At 48.7% G+C, this 25,321-nt stretch overlaps 1 protein-coding gene across 19 annotated transcripts in view; it reads right to left on the reverse strand.

Moving 5' to 3' along the window:
* Window positions 1-25,321, reverse strand: part of LPP (LIM domain containing preferred translocation partner in lipoma) — a 353,260-nt gene that overhangs the window by 315,043 nt on the left and 12,896 nt on the right. For 6 of the 19 annotated variants that reach the window (XM_054206268.1, XM_054206264.1, XM_054206272.1 and 3 more), the window contains exons 2-3: window positions 14,167-14,274; window positions 13,510-13,559 (exon numbers count right to left, since the gene is read on the reverse strand). The gene's annotated coding sequence lies outside the window, so the exon portion shown is untranslated. Of the gene's footprint in view, window positions 1-10,101; window positions 10,204-13,509; window positions 13,560-14,166; window positions 14,275-14,752; window positions 16,208-25,321 lie in introns of those variants that run through there. The other 13 variants (XM_054206282.1, XM_054206284.1, XM_054206275.1 and 10 more) reach the window with 5 other exon arrangements.

Consider the following 25,321-nt stretch of genomic DNA (forward strand, 5'->3'; position numbering starts at 1 on the left):
TAAGGCTTTTCCTTTTTTCTCTCCCACCTTTATTTGCTCTGTAAACACATTTCTGTGCACCCTGGATCCCGTAACATTCAGTTTCTGAGACAGCAGCTTCAAAGTAGAGTAGGAGCTATCTAGACAGCTCACCGGGGACTGCCAAGCATCCTGATCCTGCCCCTGCCATCAAGGCACACCACGATGCAGAACTCCTCGCAAGACCTTCTCCCAGTCCAGGATGAAGTGGAAGATGCCGGTGGTGCCGTTTGTACTACCAGATAACATTATCAGGAGTGAGTGCCCACGAACTCAGCCACCTCCCTTGCAGGTTGAATTTGTCGCAGCAAAACCTTACCTGATAGTGGTGGGGTTTGTTTATTAGAGTTGCAAGTTTTCCAGCAGATCAAGGCCATGCTCGTGGGAGGCGGAAGATGTGCTATAACCGCAAATACGCTGCAGCCTTTTGAAGAGGCCGTTGAAGTCAGCTCAGTGATATTTCTCATCCCATTTGCAGGCACGCAGCATGCCATGCCAGGCGAGAGCACTGGATGGGCATCACCTGATGGAAAGAACCCTGAAGGAGAGTGTCCTCCTGTGCACCAGCATAATTGTGGCTAGCTGCTACAGTAGGGCTACCCATAAAGGTACCCCTGAAGATCCCATGAAGGGGGAAAGGACAAAGGCGGTCAGGAAACTCGGATCAGTTCTTGGCCTCGAGTAATGTGTTCAGTTTTGGGCCCCCTCACTACAAGAAAGACATTGAGGTGCTGGTGCATGTTCAGAGAAGGGCAGCAAAGCTGGTGAGGGATCTGGAGAACAATCCTTATGAGGAGCAGGTGAGGGAAGTGGGATTGTTTGGCCTGGAGAAAAGGAGGCTGGTGGGAGACCTTATCACTCTCTACAACTACATGAAAGGAGGTTCTAGAGAGGTGGGGATCAGTCTCTTCTACCAAGTAAAAGGTGAAAGGACAAGAGGAAATGGCCTCAAGTTGCACCAGGGGAGGTTTAGATTGGATCTAAGGAAAAATTTCTTCACTGAAAGGGTTGTCGAGCATTGGAACAGGCTGCCCAGGGAAGTGGTGGAATCACCATTCCTGGAGATATTTAAAAGACAGGTAGATGTAGTGCTGAGGGACATGGTTTAGTGGTAACTTGGCAGTGCGAGGTTTATGGTTGGACTTGATGGTCTTAAAGGCCTCTTCCAATCAAAACAATTCTATGGTTATATATACATACACACACGTGCATACATACAAATACTTTATACATACATGCATATCTGTGCAGCTCTGGGCAAGTCCCTTACTCTCCCTCCCTTACTGGTCAGTAAATGGAGGGTAATATCACTGCCCTAAACGTACTTTAAAACCCAAGGACTGTGTAAACACCTGCAGGCAATAGAAACCCCCGCACCTCTATCTCCACTCCATCACTGCAAACAGCAAGAAACTTCAGCAAGGACACACCACTGAAACGTCTCGTCAGGCCAAGGGAGCCATCAGTGGCACCAGCCCAAAGGGGTTGCTGGCAGATATGCCACGATACTTTCTATTACGTCCCTTTCTGTTGCCTTATGCCTCGCACATCCCTTGGCCTGCCTCCCAAAGAGGAAGGCTGGGAGTGACTCCTCTTGTCAAACAGGTCTGCTCCATGCCTCGAGCAATGTGAAACCCCCTGAGAGCAGCCAGGAATCTCTTTCACCTCTGAAAGCGGGTCATCTCCACGCATCCTCCATGCTCAGTCTCAGCCCACCCAGAAAGTAAGGTCTGAACCAAAACTCAGACACCCTTTTGCTGGGCTGGCTATGCCACCAACCCACAGGCACCGAGAGACACAACCACTAGGTCTAGCAAAGCAGCCTCTGCAGCATCTCACAGAAGGCAGGGTGGGAGAGGGGAGTCATTTTTGGCAATGAAAATGTAATGGAACATTTTGTATCGATCTATTGTGGAACGAGTCATTTTTAGAGTGACTCGCCTCCTCTTCCCCTTGCCTCCCCACCCCCAAATTATGGACTGCAAGAAATGAGCCGAGATAATGGGCAATTTCAGATGTTCTAAACTCAGGTTTTTCTCCTGCTGGAACAGCGTGCCACAACAGTAGATGGACTGAGTTCCAGAGGAGATGCCCTTCGTGTTCCCACACCTTTTACCAGCTACAAAGAAGTTGTGTCTAACTAATGGATAACTAGGAAAGGACTAGAAGGATGGGGGACTAGTTTGGAGAAGAAATGAGGAACCAGCAGGAACATCTGAAAAGCATCAGCAGTGAAAGGAGACCCAAAAAACATACAGGGATCAGACACGAGCCCCCTCAAAAAAGATAAGCAAGCTGGAGAAGGATCAAATTGGGGAGGGAAAAGGGTCTAGGTGAAGCTACTACTGCTGCTTCAGGCAAAATCTGTGGACTATCCAGTCTACAGGCACTTGCCAGGATATATCAAGGAAAATCACTTACAAAAAAAAGAGAGAAAAAAAAAAATCAGAGAAAAGGAAACAAGACTGGTGACAGTAAATTCTTCCTCCACTCCTGCAGTCCTTGGGGATGAAACAAAACCACTGAGGAAGCTGTGGAAGTCCCAAGGTCTTTTTAGGGAACTAGAAGCTGCATACATAGGAACTGATGACCAGTGAGTTTTCCCACCTCGGTTCCATGGAAGTTAATACACAGGGACCTTTGTGCAAAGATTACTGGGGAGTGAGTATGGCGCAACATAAGCCACTGATCCTACCCATATCTCATCAGATGTCACTAAAGTGCAGCCTGCTGCACTCAAAAACCTACCCATACCATATACATTGATATTAAATATATATATATAGACACACACACAGCCAATCTCTAATTTCCTGTCCAAGTCCCTCTAGAGGACTAACTTTGATGGCATTAGGTAGAAGGTGGCAAGTTACTGATGCCCTTGCCTATTAAGGTTTGGCAGTGGTGCACACACTGGATCACATGGCGTGTAACCACCCAGCACCCACCAGACACATTGGACGTTCCAGCCGGGCCAAGAGATCTTCTGGTACTGGACTTCAGCCAGGACCAGTACTCTCCATTCAGAGAAGAAACTGGTACTTCATACACCGGTAGATGACTAATCCCAGTAGCCGAGTTACAGCATAGCTTTTAACACACCACAAAGAGACGTTAAGGTCATCTCGACTCTCATCTACAGCATCCCACAGTATCCCCTCCCACAGCTGACTTGCTGCTCTTTTTTTCCTCCTACTTCTTTTCTCGCTTTCTACCCTCCCCTTCGACCTTCTTTCCTTTCAGGTCTTCTCACCTCCTTCCATACCTATTTGCCCTCCTCTGTCTATCCACTCCTCCTGCACCTTAAACACCTTTCTCATCACCCACAACTCCCACCTCACAGCTCCTCTTCTTCTAGGAATCCATTTTATCTCCATTTCGATCTCCAGCAATCACCCATGCCCTCCCTTCCCCAGCCCTCAAGTGCATGTTTGTATGTCTGGGATTGCAGGCTCTTTAGGACAAGGACTGTCTTCTTCCCCACTTTAAAGCACAGTATACACTTATGGGACACGTAAATGATAAACAAGCAGTCTCAGCACTTCAGGGTAGCTCAGTATGGGCTCCCTCCACCAAGGTCCCTTGGTGTTTGCCTTCCCTCTGACACAAACTAATCAACCCATAAGACTTTTTCATCCTTATCTCCCAGCTACAAGGCTATCGCTTAAATTTATCAGCACTCTTCAAAAAATAGTTGAGAAAGGGAGGTGGGGAAACAAAGAGCCTTTACCAGCCCTGCTCACCCACAAGCTCAAACCCCGAGATGGAGAGGAGCTTCTGAGAACGCTGCGAGGGGAGAACACGGCCAGAAATAACTCACTGGGATTATTTCAAACCTCACATGCCTCACACCTTTTCAGTTTTCAGTGAGTTTCTAGATGAGCAGACACACGCGGCTGTTTGCTGGGGGAGCATCTATCAAGTCTACATTGACTTCCACCATCTGAGTGTCCCTTTAAGAGGTTGGAAAAGAGACAAGTGGGCTGTTGAAATGGAAAGCTGGGGTAAGGAAAAAAAGTTATGAAGAAAAGATTACCCACAACACATAGGGCATCAAGAGGTGACTAAGGGGCAATCTATGTTCAACGGAAAATAAAAAAAAAACAGTGAAGGCAAAAATCCCCCTCCATGTCACGGCTGAGCCGAGGCATCGAATCACCCGGCTGTTTGGCAACACCCATGTGTGATGGGGGATTTGCACAGCGGGAGTAGCACTTCTCAGGAATCAATGCGATAAAATGCTCATTCAAACAAAAAAAATAATAAAAAAAAAAAAAAGAGGGCAAGAGTACTTGCTAGACAGTTCACAGAGTTGACACTATCAGCTCGTTCCTTATCTCATGAGAACCTGAGTTGTCTGGGGTTTCCTAATGCCCCAAGTTGCTGCTCTCTGGCCCTCTACACTCCTCCACCACGTGGACCTCACCCCATGCCTCCCCCTCCTCGCCAGCCCCTCGCTTACACGAGGACATCGCCTCGGTCACTTTAAAACACCCATCGCCGGTGCCCGCCCAGCTTTGAGAAATTCTTCACTGGGGGCATGGTCAAAAGCCACGTCCTCCTCTGTCCCTACAGTCATAACAGCCTCTACGAGATTATCATCTGATGTAGCTTTCTTACACTCATACATCTCAGCAGAGAATTAGCTGATAACTAACAAAGCACTGCGGGTAGCACGTGCGTCAGGAAGTATAAGCGATAACACAGCTATGCTACGAGAAACCTCATCCAGACCTTTAGGAAAAATTACAATTTTTGTTATTGGTTTCATCTGAACTCGCCAGCTATCCTCAGACTACACAAAGGGGAAATGCCTTCAAGTAAATAATTTGCAGGGGGGCATTCAAACCACCCTGTGATTAAACATAGTGACTGCAGGCAAGTCAGCGGGCAACACGAAAGACGCAATGAAATTTAAGCATGAAAGTCGAGAACAAAGCAATCACCTAAAAAAAACACAACAGGAGATCCCGCAAGAATACATCAAAGCAACAAGCACCCCTTCCTTCGTGCTGGATGCACTTTTCCATGTAGCAGCATTTCACGAGATAGAGCCTGAAGAGCTGGTGCTTCACGCTGCCCCTGGAGACTTGCCCAGAAGTTTTTACACTGCTCAGCACCCTGCGCATAAAAGGGCAGCACCGGCAGCACTCCTGGTGAACTCCCGCTGGCCGAGCTGTCTGGCAGGTATAGCTAAAAAAGCCATTTTGGGAAAATATTGCCTTTTTATAGCTTATCTCAGTGCAGACAGCTGTCTCGCGTCTCTAGAAATAGCAGGATTTAACAGCCATGTTTGCAGGGACAGATTTTAAAGGTTCCATCTTCTAAGAAACAACCTACACATCCAGAAACAGGAGGCCAGATTTGTTTTGATACTGGAACCCCCTTCCATATGCTAAGCATGCCCACGGATTTGCAAAAACCCTGCTCTGAAAATGGGATGTTCATTCAGCAACAGGCGACAAGTAACTCATGTCTGCCTTCCTATAGAGTCTGTTCCCAGTGCAATCAGCGGCAAAATAGCACACGATTAGGCTCATATTGGCTTCTGCTGAAAAATTGCTGGCATTTTATAAGTAAAACAGTGGTGGAGGAGAGCATTAAACACTGGAAAAACAAGACTAATCAGCAAAAATACCCCGCAGCTACAGCTGATCAGCACCTCTCTGTTGTTCCATTTTGGAAGGAGCGAGCCAGGATCGGATCCCAAAATGTTATGATTCGTTCAAGGTGATAAAGACGGAGCCGTGGGCTGCGTTCCCGGGTCGGTCCCACGGCTGCAAACCCCAGCCTCATGAGCCTGGAGGAGCCTCTTCAGCCACCCGCCTCCATCATGTTTTTGAATGTGATGGGGATCAGCGTTATTTTCCTACCTTTTAGCAATAACAAGCTTTTTTAGATAAAAAGCACCAAATCCCCAAGAATTTAGCACTGGAAGAGCTTATGCTAAGCATATAAATGGCTCTGAATGTAAGAGACCCCTGCAAAATTTCAATAGTATCACCTTTTACTAGCAACAGTTGGACCAGTTGTCTACAGCATCTTCCTTATTATGAGATTTTTTATTTATTTTTTTTAAACTGAATGAAGGGGTACTAAAGACAACAACCTGCTGTGAAATGACCGAAATTCCCATGCAAACAAGCCATTAGCAGTGTTCAAATGCAATTTAAATTACTAGTTGTTAAAGTGCTCCTCAATTTCATGGTAAGTTTCCAAGGAAAATTGCATGCTATGTGCTATTTAATTGATTGTTTTCTACTTCTTAACATCCATTTATTCCCTCCTCCTGTCTTTTCCTTAATTTCAAGGGATGATAATGACTTTTCAGGGAGGAAGGGGAAACAGCTAACAGAGTTGAAGAGGGATTTACCTGAAGAACACGTACGTAGGAGGGAAGCGGCTGCAAAAACGGGCAGTTTCACTGCAACTCCTCCCTGTGATATTTTCACAGTAAGGGTGTGAGACAGCAGAGCGCAAGGACTCCTTTCCTCCCCCCACCACGGGCAGCCAGGCTTTTGAAAACTTATGTTTCTTTAAAACGTAGCCATCCCTCCCATGGCAAGCAATAAGCGACTGGGGAGCCTTACGCACAGTTAACTATTAGAAAATGGTGGTAAAGCAACAAGAGCAACTTGTTTCCTCCCCCCGGGCACGCTAGTCCTTGAACCGACATGCTCACTGGAGGCAAACAAGTTTTTCTCATCTGGGAGATCTCATCCCAAATGCAAATACCTAGTTTACAGGAGTGCATTCCCCCCGCCAAAGTTGACTAAAGAATTAGGCTGCCAGTGAGACCTCCTGCTGCTTGCAACAGCTGTTACACAAGAATGTGTATCATAAACCTAATAACAACAGACATTTCTTAAGAGCCTGCACTCTGCTCAGAACCGAGGCAGGAGCAGCGGTACGATTAGGTAAGGTGCCATCTGGAAATTCCTGAACTAATGATATGTGTGGGGATCATGTCACACACCAGCAACATGCATCAACTTCATTAAATACTCAATCCAACCTGGTTTACCTTTAAACAAGCAATGCAGAAATACTTCGTACTCAGAAAGTATGACTTTATTAGAGTGAGATGGGTTTCACAGAACTGCCCAGCATGAGTCTGCAAAGCAACCGCCTGTCTGCAGGGCAGGACCTGAACGTGAACCATCATGTGGAATCTGGAGATCTGCACTTTTCCCAAATCTGCCATACGGTGCCTCATTTTCTACACCTGCACACCAGGATAATACAGCTTTCCTCAGCCTGCGGGCACGGTTTAGTGTTTAAGGGCTCTGAAACCTTTGCCTAGAGAAATGCAAAGTGTCAGATGTGTAGAGCCATCCTAGGCTCGTAACCTTGTCTCGCCTTCCTCCCTTCCATGCCCACATGTGCTAGCCCCATGCTACCTGGGGCAGCTTCTCTTACCTGCTGTGGGGCACATACACCCAGCCCTTAGTGCCCACTAAATCCCTTCACAGCAACTGAGTCACACGGTGACAGTGTCACCATTTCACCACGTCCTCTACCGTGCCAGCCCTGGATTGATTGGTGCAACAACCAGGCTGAAGGATGGGCTTCGCACCAATCCTCCTTACACGGGAGCTAAAGCAAATCCTCTGTGTTTAACACATCATTAGAAGTGATTGAGAGAAGCTTAAAAAAGGCGGGCATGGAGCTCTCTGAGCACGCTTGAGGTCCAGCGCCATGGAAAGCTTCTCAGACTGGAGTGTTTACAGGGTACCAGGCTGCAGGAGGGGGAAGAAAAAAAAAAAAAAAAAATCTTTACACAGCTGTATTAATTTACAGGTCATCTCTTAATGGCTCTGTTCCTGGAGCAGAAGAAAGTCCGCTGTGGATCCTGGTTAGCATCAGTGATCACTGGATCTGCCCAGGTCCTGGAGAAATACCAGATGGAGAGCCCTGGCAGTCTGTGGTCCCAGCCATGGGCATCCTCTATCCTCTGGAGCTCCTCCAGCCCTGCCCAGCACCCATCAGGGGGGACACAGGTGGCACATGGGGAGCTCATCCTTCACCGTCCATCCAGCTCTCAAGTCACATCCTCACAGCGATGCGATGTTGCACAGAGAAGGATCGGTACATGAAGATTAACGGCCCCAACGTGCTTCCCCAGGTGTGCGAGAGAAGCACTGTCTGGAGCCCTGAGTTATTGCACCCAGGCACTGCCCATCCTTGTCTTCCACCAAGCAGCCTGTCCTGGCGAGCGGGAAAGGGGGTGAAACTGCGAGGTGAACAGAACATCATCATTCCCAGTCCCGCTGTGCTGTCCCCAAAACACCAAGCTTGGCCACAAGCAGCTGGGTGAAGGCTGGACATGCCACATCCAAGTGCCACCAGAAGCAGGGGCTGATCCAAGGCACAACCGAGCAGGGGAGCGGGCATCGCCCGTGGTGCAGGGCCACACGTGCACACCCAAAGGTGAAGCGCAGCACACGAGGAGCGACACAGACCACTGGCCCACTGCCTCCCACAGCTCAGCACCACCACGCACCACAGAGGATGGGTGGCTCCTTGATGAGACATGGGGCTGAGGCCTCAGATGCTGCAATGGCTCCATAGGCAGCCTGTTTCCCAGCCCATCACCGACACAGTCCCTGCAGACTGTGCACTCTTTGGGACAGCAGTTCAGTCCTTCACGCCAGTACCACGCCCAGCCCAGCGGGGCCCTGACCCCAAAAACTGCCATAATCCAAGCAGTTTGTTGAAACAACAAGGATTAAAATCCAGCTAAAGTCTGCAAACTCCCGACATGTCCCACCTGCAGGAATAGGCTCCAGCAGGCCCTCCATCACCTTTTGGGGCCGTGTACTTTTCAGCTCACATCCCATCCTCCTGCAAACTAAGCCAAATATCTTTCCCCGCCCAGAACAGTTGAGACAGTTTCACACCTCAAGGACCTGCAGAAAATCCACATCTCTGGGGAAAAAAAACAAACAAACAAAAAAAAAACCACCAAAACAAAAACACCAAACAAGCTTCACATTGAGTATTAATCCCTATTTAAAAGGGCAAAAGAAAACCAACAAGAGATTTAACCTTCTAACAAAGGTCTTAAATTTAAAACAGGGGGAGTATGGTAACAACAGGTTTGAATCAGCCTAAAAATACCAGTTAGCCAAGAAGATACAAGCATCACTAACCAGCAGTAGGAACTATAAAGGGATTTTCACCAACGCCCCTTCCTAAGTAACAGGACAAAGTGCAGCGCTTTCCGTCCGAAGCACAGGACTGGCTGCTACGCGACCCCCGGAGCAGCGTTAAAAGCACTCTATACGTGTTACATGCTCCAAATGACAAGAGGAATGCAGGACGGTGGATCTCTGCTCCAGATTCCCCGGCATGGTTTTAGCTGCCATGAATAAAACAGGAAGCAGAGCATCTTCCAAACTCCCCCCACGCCCCTGACTGTCTGGATGAACTGTGGTTTCCTTTCAGGAAAGAGAAAGAAAAGGGGGGGGGGGGAGAAAAAAAAAAAAAAGAAGGAAAAAAAGCAGCAGTCAGCTGCAACATCAGCCAGATTAAAAACTTCACACTAAGGAAAAATACAGAATAACAGGAAAAACCAGACACCGAACCTTCATCCAGTTACAGCAGCTAAACTCCTTCAGGTCCCTAAGAAAACGGAGTTAAATATTAACGTTTGAGAGAAATATATCCATACGTTATGCAGTCTTTTCAACACACACTCTGGCTTAGGAGACAGAAATCATACTTAAGCTATATTTTACTTGCTGACCACACACATATATACTCATTTAACTCTACAGTGCTCTGCTGCCTTGCTGCATTAGCCAGTGAAACTACAAGGAAGAGCGTGACTGAACGGGAGCTGCTTAAATTATCTTTATACCTAGGCCTGAAGAAACATTTTGCCTTTGAGACCCATCCACTAAGCTAACTTTCCCTGCTACAGCAGGTTTCATTGGGTCCCTTGCTGTTGACTGGCGATCCACATGCCTGCTTCCACCAGCAACGCACACGCTTTGATGCATTCCATCTGACTAAACAAAATAAAAAAAAAAAAATAAAAAAATCCCAAGTTGCTTGCTAAAGCAGCAATGATGCACTTACCAGCATTCAGGCAAGCTCCTTCGCTACCACGCTTCCCTCTCGAGCAGATCAAATTTGGAACAAGGTCCAGGAGCAAGAGAACTGAAAACTGACCACAACAGGCTTCCACAACAAGAAAGGGTGGGGGGGGGGGAGAAAAACCTTACTACAGGAATTCAAATCCTGCTTCCACCAGACCCTGAGTCACCTCCCCTCCCTTGCAATAGATCAGAGCAATGGGTAAACATTTCCAAATATGGAGATCAAAACTCCAAAGGATGTCAAAAAAAAAAAAAGAAAATCACCCTTCTCTCCCTGGCTTTGGCACAGGGATGACTTGCCCCTCTAAAGCCTGAGCTGAGCACATCGCGGTTGCTGACCTACACACAGCCTGGACACGGGGCCATGCGTCGCCGTCTTGACCTGAGCTTCGGAGGCTCCTGGCTCAATGGCTAACACTGCATCTCTGTCCCCTCCCGGGGATGCACAGGGAGACGCAATGGGGGAAGGTCCAGGAGCCATCACCCCTCACCCCCTATAGCAGACCTCCCTCTCATCCCTCGACTCATCAGCAGAAAACCCCCTAGAACTATTTTTTTGAGTGCTCTTTTAAGGCAAATAAGTAAATTCAGGCAGTGTCTATAGTGACACCAGCTCAGCAGAGCTCAGCCATCAGTCCCACAAGAGAGGTCCTCCTGCCGAGCCCCACACCAGCTGCTCACCTGGGGCAGGGAAATCTCCCCTGCCCTGACTCATCTAGCTGGTGCTTTGCAAGAAAGAGTACATTTTATTTTGCTTTACAAAAAAAAAAAAACAAACCACCACAGGTCTGTGGAAAAGAACATGCCACTTGGACAAGGCAACATGTCCCTGCAGGGCCAAGGACGCCCAGGATGGCAGCACCCCTTGGTCCCTGCTGGGACACACAAAGCAGCATCCCTTGGCAGGCGGGAACAGAGGAGCATCCAGCCTCCCCATCCCCAGGAGAGGGGCTTGAGGGTCAGTGCTCAAGCCCTTAGAGCAAATTTAGGAGGCAGAACAGTTATGCTTAGCGGGCACAAGTGTCCCTGCAGAGCCTGCCTGCACATGGGAGCCATATACCCAATGCCACCACCCCCACGGGCATCGCTCCTCGGCTGCAACAGCCGACCTGCAGGCAGCAGGGAGGTGACTGTGCCAGCCAGCACTGGATGACAGCCTCCTGGTAGCTGCAGCCATCGGCTCCAGGAGCAGGCAGCCTCTCAGGAATGTGCACATCAGGACATTTTCGAGGGGAACAGGCTGCTGAGGCCATCCAACCAGACCCGAGTGATTCCTCAGCACCACCCACAAGATGCTATTGAATTTATAGGGAAGGAATTCCAGAGCTGGCTCTGCCCATGTATGGCTAAAACAAACTGTAAAAAAGCGACATTATAGTACATCTGGTTTTCACTGGTCCTGAAGCGCAGGCTTCGGGAGGAGCCGAAATCCTACAGTGACAGAGGCTGTACAATTACCTCCAGTAACGAGGCAGAGGTCAGGGGCCCTTGGCAGCATGAGTTTAGCACCCAATATCACAGGTGACAAAAAGCACGTAAACCTTTGCTTTGGAAGAAAACAAAGCTTTCTGCCTTTTAGAATAAGATCCACATTTAACTTAGTGATCTGCCACTACCACCACAAAAAATAAACCTTGCCAGGCAGCACCAGCACATGTCCATTACACTGGTGGTTATAAAGGCAGCTTTAAAGAGCCAACAGCCCAACTGGCACTAAGTGGTACACCAGGACAATGTCAATGCAGTGCAGGCTGGGACTACCTCTCGGTGGGCACCTGATCAATTATTTTTCTAAAAATCCACTAAAACCTCTGCCAGAGCCACGCACCCCAGCTGGCAGCCGGGACACCAGGAGCATTCTCCAAGGTTAGAAGTGGAAGATAACTCTGCACGCTGTGATCACCATGGTAGAAGATGCTCCAAAACCAAGGTAAGAAGGGTCAGGTAGGTGCAGGTTTTACAAACTCTGACACAGTTTTCCAGCCTCTTGCAGAAAACAATTCCCAAGGTATTGCTTTCTGCAAGGACAAACAGCAGGATGAAGTAGGGAACGACAGAAGTCAAGGAAGGGAAAAAAGCATGGAGGGGGTTCACCTGGAGTGGCAGAAACCCTATTCAAAGTGCTCACCAGCCCTTACTGCTCTGGGGTGCCACAGCACGAACAGATCGAAGTTCTCCTTAACAGTTAAATGCCACTACCTCGTCTGCCCTGCCAGCGGGGGAAATATTAGCTGTGTCAGCTCAAGAGGCAAAGGGCTTACCAAACCGGAGAGGAATGCAGGCTGCAGTGGCACAGGCGATGGGGACGGGGAAACGAAACCCAGGGGAACGCGGGCTGCTCGTGCTACCCCTGGCTTTGCACGGGGGTCAGGTGGGGTATGTCTTACCGCTCCTAGGGTTGAAACCTGGGACTAAGGTCTTCGTGACCTTAGAGGGACTCTCATGCCAGAAACAAATATAGCTGTTAGAGGGGCTGGGAGCTCAGGGGCCTCAGCACACACGAGGACAAGCCGTTTCCCAGCTCCTGGCAGGCAGCCCAGCGCTGCTTTTCAATAAGCGCAAGCTGTACCCATCGGACCAGGAACAAGCGCGTGTCTCCTCCAAGCAGCATTTGCTGACAGGAGACCCATAACGTCGCTATTCCCCCAGCTTCAAGTTCCCCATGACAGCATTAGAGTCTCCCTTCAGTTTCCCAGCTGAAATGGTATTATACCCTCTTCCCTTGCTACTGTGTTCACTTTAAACAGTGGCACCTAAGCATGAGCGTTCCGTGCCGCTGCTCTAGAGTGCCTTCCACCCTAAACGACCAGAGGGACAGACACATCCACATCCAACCACAGCCTAACCAGGAGCTCCCTGCTACGTGGCATCATAAGTCCCTCTCCTTGCCACAGCCCTAACCCTGGAAAGTAAAAGCTTGGAGGCCTGGGAATGAAATCCAACTCAAGCCTCCTCCACAGCAGTACAGATCGTTATCAATCGGCCACTGGGTCAGGTGTGGCTAATTGCATTTAAATGACATTACATAAGCAGGACCACTGAGAATATTTGATTCACAAAAATGTCTTGGAGGGGCAGAGCGCACAACTTGCGTGGCGTTACATAGCACAGCGACTGCTGCAGCATCACAGGAACACGGACCACGTAATGCAGACAGCAAGGACCAGGGATGCTCATACGCACACGTGCACAGCCAGGCACACATATGCCTCCTCCCTCGACATGCACAAAAGCAGACTTAGGACTTGCAAGCTGAAGTCCTGTGCAGCCAAAAGTTAGCACAAATGTTTGTGACAGTTCCACTTTGCAGGCAAAGGCAAAAACCAGGTGCAGAGGAATAAATATAGAAAGAAGTCAGGCAGGCAAAGCAGGTGCTGGTTTGTAAAACCTTGGCTAGAAAGGCTCCCCAGGAGGTTGAATCTGGTAGTTTTGCAACAGCTCCACAGAGAGACAGAAGAGACAGAAAAAGAAAAAAAAAAGACAGAACATGAATGCATATGCATTCTTTTATCACCATATATAGTATATACAGACATTTGCTATATACAACCCCAAGCTCTCATACTCCACTATATAATATATACTATATAAGCATTGTGCATCTTTGTTTCCATATGCCTCAATCTGTACAGAATATATACATGTATGTATGTGCATATATACATATGTATGTATGTGCATTTCTCGTGCGTGCATGTGTCTTTACTCCCCACATCACCTATCTGTGTGTGCTGTCGCATAACACACCGCCCGACGGAGCACGGCTAAAGCCTCAGTGCCATAGTCTGGGATGACTTCTGGACACTCAAAGCTTCTCAATGCTGAGCCATTCCCCATCAAAACCCCTGGGTGCAAGCACCATCAGGGAACCATCAGTTTGCCTCTTATTTTCCAGTGATCCCACCCCCCCGCCACACTCCATTAGAAGAGGACTTTTTTTTTTTTTTTTTTTTTGCAGAGAGACATGAACAAGGTGCCACTGTCAGAAAAGCCACAGATCCTTTTGAGAAGTTGCCCCTTGCGCCTGTGAAACATGTTTACGTACCGGTTCTCACGCTGCACAACCTTGCTGGTGGGACGAACTCGGAGCGGGGCTTTTGGAGACACGCAGGGCTCCACCGGAGTCACGACTTTGGGTTTCTTTCTCACAGCCCTGCAAAAAGAGAGATACCCATGTGATGCACGCCGGATGGGCCTCCCAACAGCTCATCTCCAAAACTTGCAGCTTAACCCACACAGCTTCTGGGAAGTGCAGCATTTTCCTCCCCAGCTTTCTAAGCAGAAGCCTCCATACTCCTAGACTCCTTTCGGTACCCCCCTAAAAGCGAGCATCACCACCTCGAGCCGGGCCAATGACCAGCACCGGCTGTCAGCTGCCACAGCTTGGTCAATAACTTGCACCTCCTCAAGCCACGACTCCTTTACTGCTCTTAATGCCCGAGAGGAGGGAGGTAAAAAAAGATGTAAAATGAGGCATGAAATAAGAAAACAGGGTGAATCCATCCCTCATCTCTGTGACCTCGGGCACAGCACGGAGCTAGGAGGCATCATTTAATTCGGTTTGAAGCTCATAGGATTCACCACTACCACAAGCAGAGCTACACCACCATCCCATTCACTCTGTCCCCCACCTCGGCACAGCCTTTTCTCTGAGGAGCTCTGCCCAATTCCCATTGGGAACTGCCTCACTCTTTCCTGGAGCTGCAAAGCAGACACGACCCTTTCTTGAAGTGACAGACTCGGTGCCGTGTTTCCCCTCTGCAGAAGATGAAGGTAGAGCAGAGGGGACAGCCAGGCCACGCAACCGCTGCCTTGCATGTGACATTGCCAGGACATACAGCGGGGTGCACCCCACAGAGATAGATAGGCGGCATCTGAATCGCACACTCCTTCCTGCCCTCACCAGCCCATGGCCAGCATCCCGCCCCTGGCCACATCCTGGTCACCCTGATGGCCCTATCTCTGCCCATGACAAGGGCAGCCTTGCCTTGTCATCGCCACTCAGCAGAGAAAGTTACTGCTATTTGCTGCTGTAACGATGGAAATGCTCAGTTCAGGCTTGCATTTGTTGTACCTGTGCTGCTCATGAGGATGCATGTGAGTCCACAAGTCTACAACCAACATGCACAAACTGCAAGAGTGCTGGTGGCTCACAGTCCAGGTCCCTCCTCCCTGTCACTCAGTGTGACAACTTCGTGCCCCTGCCAGCACCCTGTGTCCCCCACGCCATGCCTGACGCTACAGCAGCCAGGAGAGAGACAGGGCTCTCGCCTCTTCCAATGGTAGATGTCCATTGCGCCAACACCAGAAGAGCATGATAAGACCCAGGCAGCACCTTCCCAGCTCAGTCCCATGGTCCCTGTGGTGGCACCCAGCCCTGATTCCACACAGGCCTGGGCAGTATAGAAGTCCCCAGGACCCTCAGTGCTCCCCCTCAGGTGTGATGAGGACAAATTTAACCAGAGATCACAATGGCTTCTCCCATTTACTGCAGGCTTGGGATGAAGATGAGTAACTGCAGGGTTTTATTGCTGGTGAACTCAGCCAAGGAGCAATTTCTCTCCATCCATCAAGGAGGAGACAAGTACAAGCAAATATTATGGTTGTGCTTGTTTACTTTTCATTTTAAAATGATGTAGAGTTATATACAATCTAGGTCCTTCCCACAGGCTCCTGGCAAAATGCCCTTTGGTCTTATCTGCAAAGGCAGAAGACAACAACATTCCCCTCTGATTCCAACACCATTTCAATTCAACCCACAACAGCACCTCCGGGAGCTCCACATAAGACAATATTTCTTGGGACCCAACCTGTGTTTAAACGATCTTGGCTCGGGCTTGTCTTTCACCAGGTTTAACTCGAGAAATGTTTACAAGATCAGTTATAGGGCTCAGCAGACTTTCCTAGTTGCACCGCATCTGCCTGACTTCACTTTCCACGCTGGCTGTCCCCATCACCTTGTGACTGGGATTCCTGCAGCAAAGTGAGCAGGACCCCACGTGTCCTCCCCAAGCCACCCACCTGAAGCCTGCTGTGAAACCACCCTCCCCAGCAGCAAGACATGCTGCGTGGTCCCAGAGGAGCATCAACCCACTGATGTTTGGGCACACGCTCCCTCCTAGCCCCACGTCCACAGCTGGGCAGGACAGGGACAGCCTGACTGGTCACAGCAATATCCACCCAAGACAGTTTGTCAAACTACTCCATTTGCGACCCCATTTCTTTAGCAGAAGGCTGCAAAAGCCAGTCTGTGTCTTTGAGCACAGAAATACCCAGAAGACAGACCCACGGTGCCAGAAGTGTTGCAAATCTCCTGCATCACAAACTATCAAGCCATGATGCCACCACCAAATCAGACCTCTTCAAGACTTGATCTCAACAAGCATTCCTTGGTAGGAAGCATTTCTCAAGACTCAAGGGCCCCAAACCCCGAGATTGGCAGAGCTCCTCTCCCCAGAGTCCCTCTTCTCTGTTGCCTGTACACATCCCTCAGCAAGGAGCATCCCTGAGCGCCTCACACCAGAGAGGACTTCCCAGCAAAACCATCCCTTAACAATGCTGGTTCTGCTGGGGAAGGAGGCAGGAGATACAGATCTTGAGAGACAACGAGTCCTGAAAAAGGGTCTGTCCCTCGCAGTTATGCTTGTTCCTGCTTTGGCGCAGGTAGGGAAAGACAAATGGGCGCACAGTAGAGACATCGCTGCCACAGTACCCACATTGCTGCCATCCAGTCCAGCACAAGCCTTTCCCCCATTGAAGTCCCGGAGAAATACATGTAAAGACTGTCCCTAAGGGGCCACCTCTGGGTTTCACACATCCCTCGACAACCTTCATGGGGACCATCCAGGTGCTTTTAGAACAGAAATAGTAACAACAGGCAGGCTTTTAGCCCTACAAAACTGAGGTCCTCCTAGTTCAGAGGCACGGCAACAGATGCTCAGTGATCTGTGGACAGCTAATTCTGATTTTCATCTTGCAACAAGAAACCCCAGCTTTCTATCACGGTCCTGCAGGAGATAACAGCAGGGAAGTCTCTTTGGTGACATAGCTTTACACTGCCAAGCTCCCATCTGGCACAACTCAGTACGACTCTTGTGCCTCCAGACCACCAGCTACAGAGACCAAGGCTTTGGAGTCTGTGTACACCTACGCGTGCACATCTGCACCTTCATTTTTATGCTCAGCACAAGACAGACCGCTTATTTTAATGCACCATTTCAATAGGCAATTTATCTTTTAATAGTAATTTAAAGCAAATGCCCAAACAGCAGGAACCAACGATCACAGTCAAAACCTTAAGTAGAGTCTGTGAACAAACTACTGGAACACAAATTTACCAAAAGAGTACATCTTTTGCAAAACAGTTTCTTCATTTGTTTTTTCTCAAGGTCCAGTTCATAAAAGGCCAAAAATGTGATCAGAAGTTAAAAAGGCCGTTTCAAGCTGAAAGGAAAATAAGGGGAGAGGCTGAGATCTACAAACTTTTAAATCCTTAAAGACATGATGAGAAGTGATGATCAGAAACAGTCCGTTCACTCACTGGATGATAAGACCCATGCTGTATTATCGACAGTAAAAATCAACATTTCTCAAGAAAAAAAAAAATATATATATAAATTTAACACATAAGTATAGTACGGAAAGCAAGGTTTTCTGTTTGCAGATTTCAATCTAAAAGCAGCAGTTTACAATGCCTAAATTCAAACATCAATCCTCTATTATGGTTTGAGTTTTCTTATATTGTTCAGATTTTTCAGAAATGGACAGTTTAAAACCCCTGCAGGAATTCCAAGTTTCAGAGAAGCCCAGTCAGCGCTTTCAGAAGAGCAGGCGACCCCGGCATAACTTTACTGTGCTCACTTAGAAATAACCAGGGTCCCCAATCCCTTTAAAAGAAAATCTTACCAGTGAAAATAATTTCAGCAAGTGTTAATTACACTTCTCACATAACAGCCTGGCTGAATGGCATCTGTTTTTCTGACTGTTCAAAAGTTGCATTCACTTCTAAATCTCCTTTGCACTTGAAATTGTTACCAATATTCAGAGCTTAATATTTTTTTTTATTTTTTTTTTAAATCAGTATGGCTATACTTGTAGAAGCACAAACATGACCACCAGTTAAACCGGGATAAAGCAGCCTCACGCTGGCATCCTTCGTTCCCCTTCCTACGTGCAGCAGATGGCTAAGTCTGACCGCCACAAGGAAAATTTTCGTTTTAACCGTTCCGGTCATCAATTTTTAAGTGCAGACAAGCTCCCAGAGACTTCGCCATCAGCACGAGCTGACACGGGTCCCCCCCCTATGATTGGCAGGTGCACACACAGGTCCCCCAGATGACAACCCTATTCAATCTGACCTTTTCATTTTAAATGAAAAACACTTAAAAGCCTGCCCTGTTCTGACATATGTATTTTTATGTCTTTCCCACACTGTGCCAATATATTCGTTATTTGCTGGCCAAAGTCCCCAAACTCAGCAATCTCACATTATCCCCTCTGCTACGGGAGCCCTGATCCCTAGCCGTCCTTGCCACTGCCAGTGCTGAGGGAGCCGTCTGAGGTCTCCACGTCCTCACACATCAGAAAAATCAGACCCCTTATGTGCAAACCTCAATTCAGAGTCCAACCCCGACTCAAAATTCAGCTTATATGCGCATGGGTGGCTTTACACTTGAACACAGCCATGCAAAGAGATGGTCTCATCTTGCTACCCCTGCAGGATCGGGCTCCAACTAACAGCTTTCAGCGTTTGCTTCTCTGCTTCTCAGGTTTCATTTATTAAAATTAAACTGCTCAATTCAAAAGTCTGCTGCTGAAGTTATCTAATAAAAAGATCACACACGATAACAAAAGCTTTTCCTCCGCTCTGCTGCCAGCAGCGGCACCTGCTCAGAAAGTCCTCAATGCAAACAGCTTAAATGCTGCTCGTCCTGAGGACTAATACAGCTGCCGCCTTTGGGGAGGCCAGATCCTGGGCTGGTGTAAAGCAGCAAAGCCCACGAACAGTGAGTTTCGATCCTCGAGGAAGCACACACCCCTCCTTTATCGCACCCGGCACGGAGCTGCTTTTAAATCTGCGGCAACCCCATGCGTCAAAATTAGCCCTAATGGGACTTAATCGCTTCCGAACTCCTGGTCCAGACCCTGGCGCTGGAGGAAGGTTGATGCCGGCCGCAGCACGGACCGCCAGCTCCGATGGGGAAAATCAGCTCCCGTAAGAGAGCAAACTCGCCGGCAGCGCCTGCACACTGAGTTACAGCATCGCCCACCGGGAGCCCCAGGGTTCGGCAGCAGTGGCACACCTGGCTTCAGGACCAGGGGACTTATTTTTCTCTTTGGTGTCACACCTGATTTTCAGGTTTGTCCCAGTGTTCATAAAACGAGATTAAAACAAGAGGAAAAAAAAAAAAGAGATGAGGAGTAAGGGGAAGGAGGAGGGGAGGCAACTCCAGCACACTCCTTCAGGCATGGCAACTCCAAAGGGATGGGACCCAGCTTGCACTCAAGTGATGGGGTATGGCTTTCCCAGATGGAGATCACTGTATTGTAACAACTGAAAACAATCATTTGAGGCAGGACAGATTTAAGCAGCAGCTGAGGAAGCTGCGAGACAGCCCTACCTACAGCGTCCGGGAGCCACCGGGCAATGGCTGTGTACCAATATATCAGCAGGACCAGCCACATCGCACCCCTGTTACTTTAAATGCAGAAGGATGGCTAGGAAAGAAGGGTAGCTAAGGAACGAGAGGAATCAGCATGCCTTTGCCAGAAAGCCTGCGGGTCCCATGCTGGAGCGACCTTTCAGCAGCTCCCCATCACTGCCTGCGAGTTACGTGTCTGTAACTAACGCCAGGACTGGACCCGGTATTTTCACGCACAGACTACCAGCCTCATGCTGTTCGCACTCCCTCAGTCTACTGGAAGTGGAAGATTTTCAAACAGCCTTATTGATTTTTTTTATTTTATTTTTTTTTTCTCCCCCCCCACTGTTTGCTGCCTGCATTTCACCAAGCCTGGATGGAGCAAGAGGGGGGCAGTTTCACTTTCTCACTCGAATGCACCCCGGCTTCTTGATCAAAGAAGGATAATTGATTTCGCTTTCAAGTCCTCATGCAGTATCAGAGCACTACAGAGCCTGGGTTTCAAACAAAGGATAATGTTTTGCAATTCAAAACCAAAAAAATGCCTTTTTCCCCCCTCCCCCAAGGAATGGCCATCCTCACCAGGCAGCGAGGATGCCCTAACACTGCCCTAACACACCTCCCACGTCTTAAGATGCTCGGTCAAGAAACACAGACCAGCAGTGACCAAGAGCAGAAGGGAGCAGAGGAGAAGTGTGGTGCCCCAAGGCAGGGGGGTCAGGAAGGCGCCCGGCTCTCCCCAGTCCCAGCACGGGGTCTCCTGCAGCCCACCTTTGGCTTCAAACCTCCTGGGGCAGAGATGGCATTTTTGTGCGCGTTCATTCAGGTCTAACGGTGCTGCTGAGAGTAACAGCAATGAAAATGCTGAGGAAGTAAGTTTTATTATCAGGGACTACGTTCCTTTAACCATTTTCATTTTAAATGGCCAAAATTTGAAGGCAAAGGTCACCTTCTCCCAGGCTTGCCTTGGTGCCACCACAACGAAACCCTTGGCCCTATGCTGGGCTCTCTTATCACTCTTCTTAAAGCCATTTGTAAATGAAACTTCTAAAACTTAGAGCCCACACAACCAGTCTTTGTGTTCAAGGCTCCTGTTTTATCTAGTTTTGGCCAGAACATTTGAAAATAGCAACAACAAACACCTGGCAGCCAACGGGATTCCCTACGCCCGTGCCTGCTTGGTCAGGCTAGGTATTTTAAGAGAGTTATAATCCATTGTGATGTTTAAAAAAGCACAATCAGCCACGACCAGTAAATCTATCTGGTTTAGAAACATCTGTCCAAGGAGAACAAGCATTAGCTATCTTCTTTCATTTTTATACCTTAATAGCAAACTGCCCCAGTTTCAGCCTTGGAACAAATACCTTCAGGTGGGATGAGCAGCAAAGGGCTTTGAACACCTGGCATTAAAAAAGAAGAGTGTCTCAGTGTAGCTGCTCCTCTTTCCAAACAGCTGGATTCAGAGGCCGAGGAAGTGTACGGCCCAGGTTCACGTGGAAGCGTGGCAATCAGCCAGCAGAGAGTGGACCAGCCTCACCACCTACTGCATTTCATGGAAACATTTTTGTTTTCAACAAGTGTTGTTACCATCACAAATAGAAGAAAAAAAAAAAAAACAAACTCTTTTTCCTTTACAAAACAAGAACTGAGTTGCAAGCTGAAGCTTCCCGCAGAAAACTCCATTTTGAGAAAGGAGCCATTTATGCCAAATATAGATAAAAATTCCGGAGCAATTCTGACAAGCCCTAATAACTGCTCTTATTACATTTCAAAACTAGGAGGACCACGGATGCCTGTGGATGCATCTGCCTTCTGAACAAGAAAGTACCATTATTTCCATCATAGATGTGGACCAAGACGTACAGAAAATACATTAAAAAGCTGTTTTAGTTCCTAACTTACCCCGACTTCAGCTGAAAGCCAGGCCCCACACTGAATTTGGCACTTATCACCAAGGGAATTAAAAAAAAAAAAAAAAAAGCAGAGGCAGTTTTTCAGGACACTGATAAACTTTTCCTCTCTGTGACAGGGAAACCATCCTGGCACCACAGAGCCCCCGCTCCAGAACTTGGATGGGGAGGGACAATGGGGAGGATGCTCTGTGCCGCCCCTCGCTCTGCTGCGGGATAACAGGCACACATAGCTGCTGTCACCTGGAGCCAGCAGACCTTCACCGCCCACGAAGCTACTGCCCCTCTTCTCCCTGAACATCATCACCACCACCTCCGGGGCGTGCAAGCCTCAGCTCAGCACTAATAACTAAAATAAGGGGATGGAGAGGGTCTCCACCACACACGGCAGCACGACAATGGGGAGGAAAGGATGATCCTAATCCCCCGGCTCAGCAGGACCCTGCAGACGCCGTCCCATGGCATAGCTGTCAAACGGCCATCTATCTCAGCACAACGACCTGGTAACCTCCCTGCAGGACAACACGCAGTTCCATGCACTTCTCCTGCATGTCAGAGAGGGTCTTTCTCCCCAAAAGGTGACAGTGGTGGGGACAGCAAGGACATGAGCATGCAGCCCTCATGTCTGGTACCCAGCACTATAGACACTCCCATCCTCCCAGCTGGGGCTCAGCCTCAAGCAAAGGGAAAGCAGCAGAGCTCGGACAACCCTCCATCACCTTGTGCAGGAGAACCAGCACACAGACTTCCACGGGAATTCTGCAGATTATCCTCCTCCCAAAGGAGCTTAATTAATTGCCTGTAAAATGAGACTGTGATTTATCACAGAGCTTGCAGCACAGTAAGTGCAAGTATTGTCACATCTTTCCTCTTCTTAAAAACTAAGAACAAAAAGGCTTTAGCCCCTCCGTGCCATTTTATCTTGACTTGGAGAAGTTTATATGCTGGACTTGCTCTGGATTTCCTTTATTATTTGCACCAACAACGACGACAAAAATTGTACCCCTGGGCCTGTACGATTTGGTTCACTTTGACTGTGTTCCTGTTTCTCGGTGGAAAGAAAGAGGCTTTTGGTTTGCAGAATGGCAAAGTTAGCAACTACACGTCGCTCGGCACCCTTACTGGATCTCATCAGTACTCACAGGGAGAGATCACGCTTCTTCCCTTGTACCTGAGGGTTTTTCAGCACAAAGTTTTCTTGGCTACTAATTCTCTGTGTTCTTCCAAGAGTTTGCCACACGATATCCTCCAACCTGCTGCACCTGAGTGCTGTATTTTGGACAAGTACATACATATTTGTTTGAAACAAGCTAGTATGTGGGTGCAACATCACACCAAAGGCACAAAACACTTGAGACCAAGAAAGGTCTCTTCAACCTTCTTCCATCTCGCTGGTGTGATTCACAGGAGCACCTAACAGCGTAACACCCCCATCATACCTGTCCTCACCTACTCCCACCCTACCACATTCAGCTTGTCAATGGGAATTTTGTCACCAGCCCTGAAGCCGGAATTTATGTTATCAAGCCAAATGTTTTTATTTTTTCAGTTGGTGATGGGGGAAAACAGAAAGGAACTGCAGAAGCCTTTGGAGACAAAGATGTCTCCAGGACGTGCCAGCTGATATTTTCAAAGAGTGACTTGGCACAGCATCAAGGAAGCCAGCCTCCAACATGCAAGCAAGACCAGCTCCATGCCAGCCATCAGCCAGGCTCAAGCAGTCGGGAAGAAGGAAGAAGAGGAGACTAATCCTGCACCTGTCACAAGAGGTACAGCCACATGCCTGGTCACCACCCAAGAAGGAAACACAGAGCATAAAATGAGGGGAGACCTCTGTGAGCAACCTGCGAGCAACCACCATGCCTCAGACAGCAGTGGCCATGCACAGGTCAGCACTCGCCAAGACCGACCACACAGCGGTGCATGAGATACCACACTTGGCCTTCAGCCTAGAAACAGGAGACATGCGTGGGAGGCTGCGTGGGAAGAGCTGCCAAGTGAAGACTATGTCCTATCAAGCCTGCAAATCTGCACGTTGCTCACAGCAGCTTCACATAAACCACTCGCCCATAGCCACCATATATCTAGTTACAACCCCCAGAAACACAGCTGATTTGATCGCTAGGCCTTTATCAGCATTCGGAGAGACCAGAGAAGGTCAAGAGAGCCATCATCCAGGAACAGAGGACAAGCGCAGCGAGCTCAATGGGAACTTGACAGGCCAAGAATGACTGCAGTCATGGAGGACCGAGGAGAGCTCGCTCGCGTCGCCCTCTTTTTCTGAGGCTCTCAAAGACGACAAAACCTCTGACCTTTGATTAAACCATGCTACTCGCAGAAGAGGGGGTGGCTTAGGGGCTCGGGGACTCAATAAGAAACTATTTATCTCAAGGTCATGGGTTCATACCCTCTTCAAGTTCTTTTTTCTTAGTCAATTAAAACAGGGGACTCCATATGCATTAAAAAAAACACCTGTCACTAAGGGCACAGCCAGATACTGCCTTGTGAAACCAGCAGATTAAGAAAATGCAGCTCCTTTGCTGCTCCGTGAAAGCCCCATAAGCAAGCACAGCAACATTGGGAACGCTCCTTGCACAAAGGAAACACAACGCGTTTTCAAATCCAGCAGAGGAAGGATTGCAGGTGAGCAGGCACGGCTGCCATCATCAACACCCAACAGCAGGTTAGGCACATCCCCGTGAGGACCGTTACGGATGGAGCTGATCCTGCCCCAGCCCCTGAGCCTGGTCCTGGGAGACTTCTGGCCATCCCCGTACCTCTGCTTTGAGAGGAGGCACATTCAGCTGGTGACCACTGCCCAGACAGCTATTCCTCCTGCAGCCAGCTGGTGCTCAGAAGCCGAAACCTCACCGTGAGGTCATGGTGGGGATAAGTAGCAAGACTGGAGATGTGCTTCCGCCTTTGCACGCACAGAGCAAACAGCATCCACAGGCCCTCGCTGCCCAGGAGCCTGACTGCTTTGGATTGGACATCTTCCGGCCCTCAACCCGGTGGTGACCTCGGAGAGCCCCTCCGATTTGCACTGAAGAAGCACAAACACTTGCATAGACGCTTAGGACCAGATGAAGGGAGGGGACACTCTGTCCTCCTCCTGCTGCAGGCCCAGCCCCAATGGTGACAGAAATGTGACAAACACAGGCTGAGCAAACGGGGAGGAGAGGACACCTTCCACTATGTCACCAGGCCCAGAACAGCGCATGAATCGAAGTTATTGTGTATCTGAAACCCATTACTGATAGAAACCAAACTATCTAGGAACTCCAGCTGCTGCATTCAGGTTTTCCCAGTAGCGAGCACAGACACAGTCAAAACCTTTTGTTGTTGTTTTTTAGCCCATAAAAAGTCAAGATAAAAATGTGCTCCCACACGCGGGGTGCACACACTCGCCTCTGCTGCCTTTAGTGGCCTCCAACTGAGAAAATACACCCCCCACACACACACAAATACAACTACTCGGTTTCATAAAATTTTTTGATAACTCCCTGCTTTTCCCATATTTACTCTTTGGGCCAAAAGCAGAGGAAGGATTCAAGCACAAAGTCCCCATGGGCCAGGAGTCCTGGGGACTGCCGGGGCCCTCCCATGCATGATGGCCAGCACAAGGGTAACGCAGCAGAACAAGAGGGGT

This window comes from Rissa tridactyla, chromosome 6 (assembly GCF_028500815.1).
Source record: "Rissa tridactyla isolate bRisTri1 chromosome 6, bRisTri1.patW.cur.20221130, whole genome shotgun sequence".
NCBI lineage: Eukaryota > Metazoa > Chordata > Aves > Charadriiformes > Laridae > Rissa > Rissa tridactyla.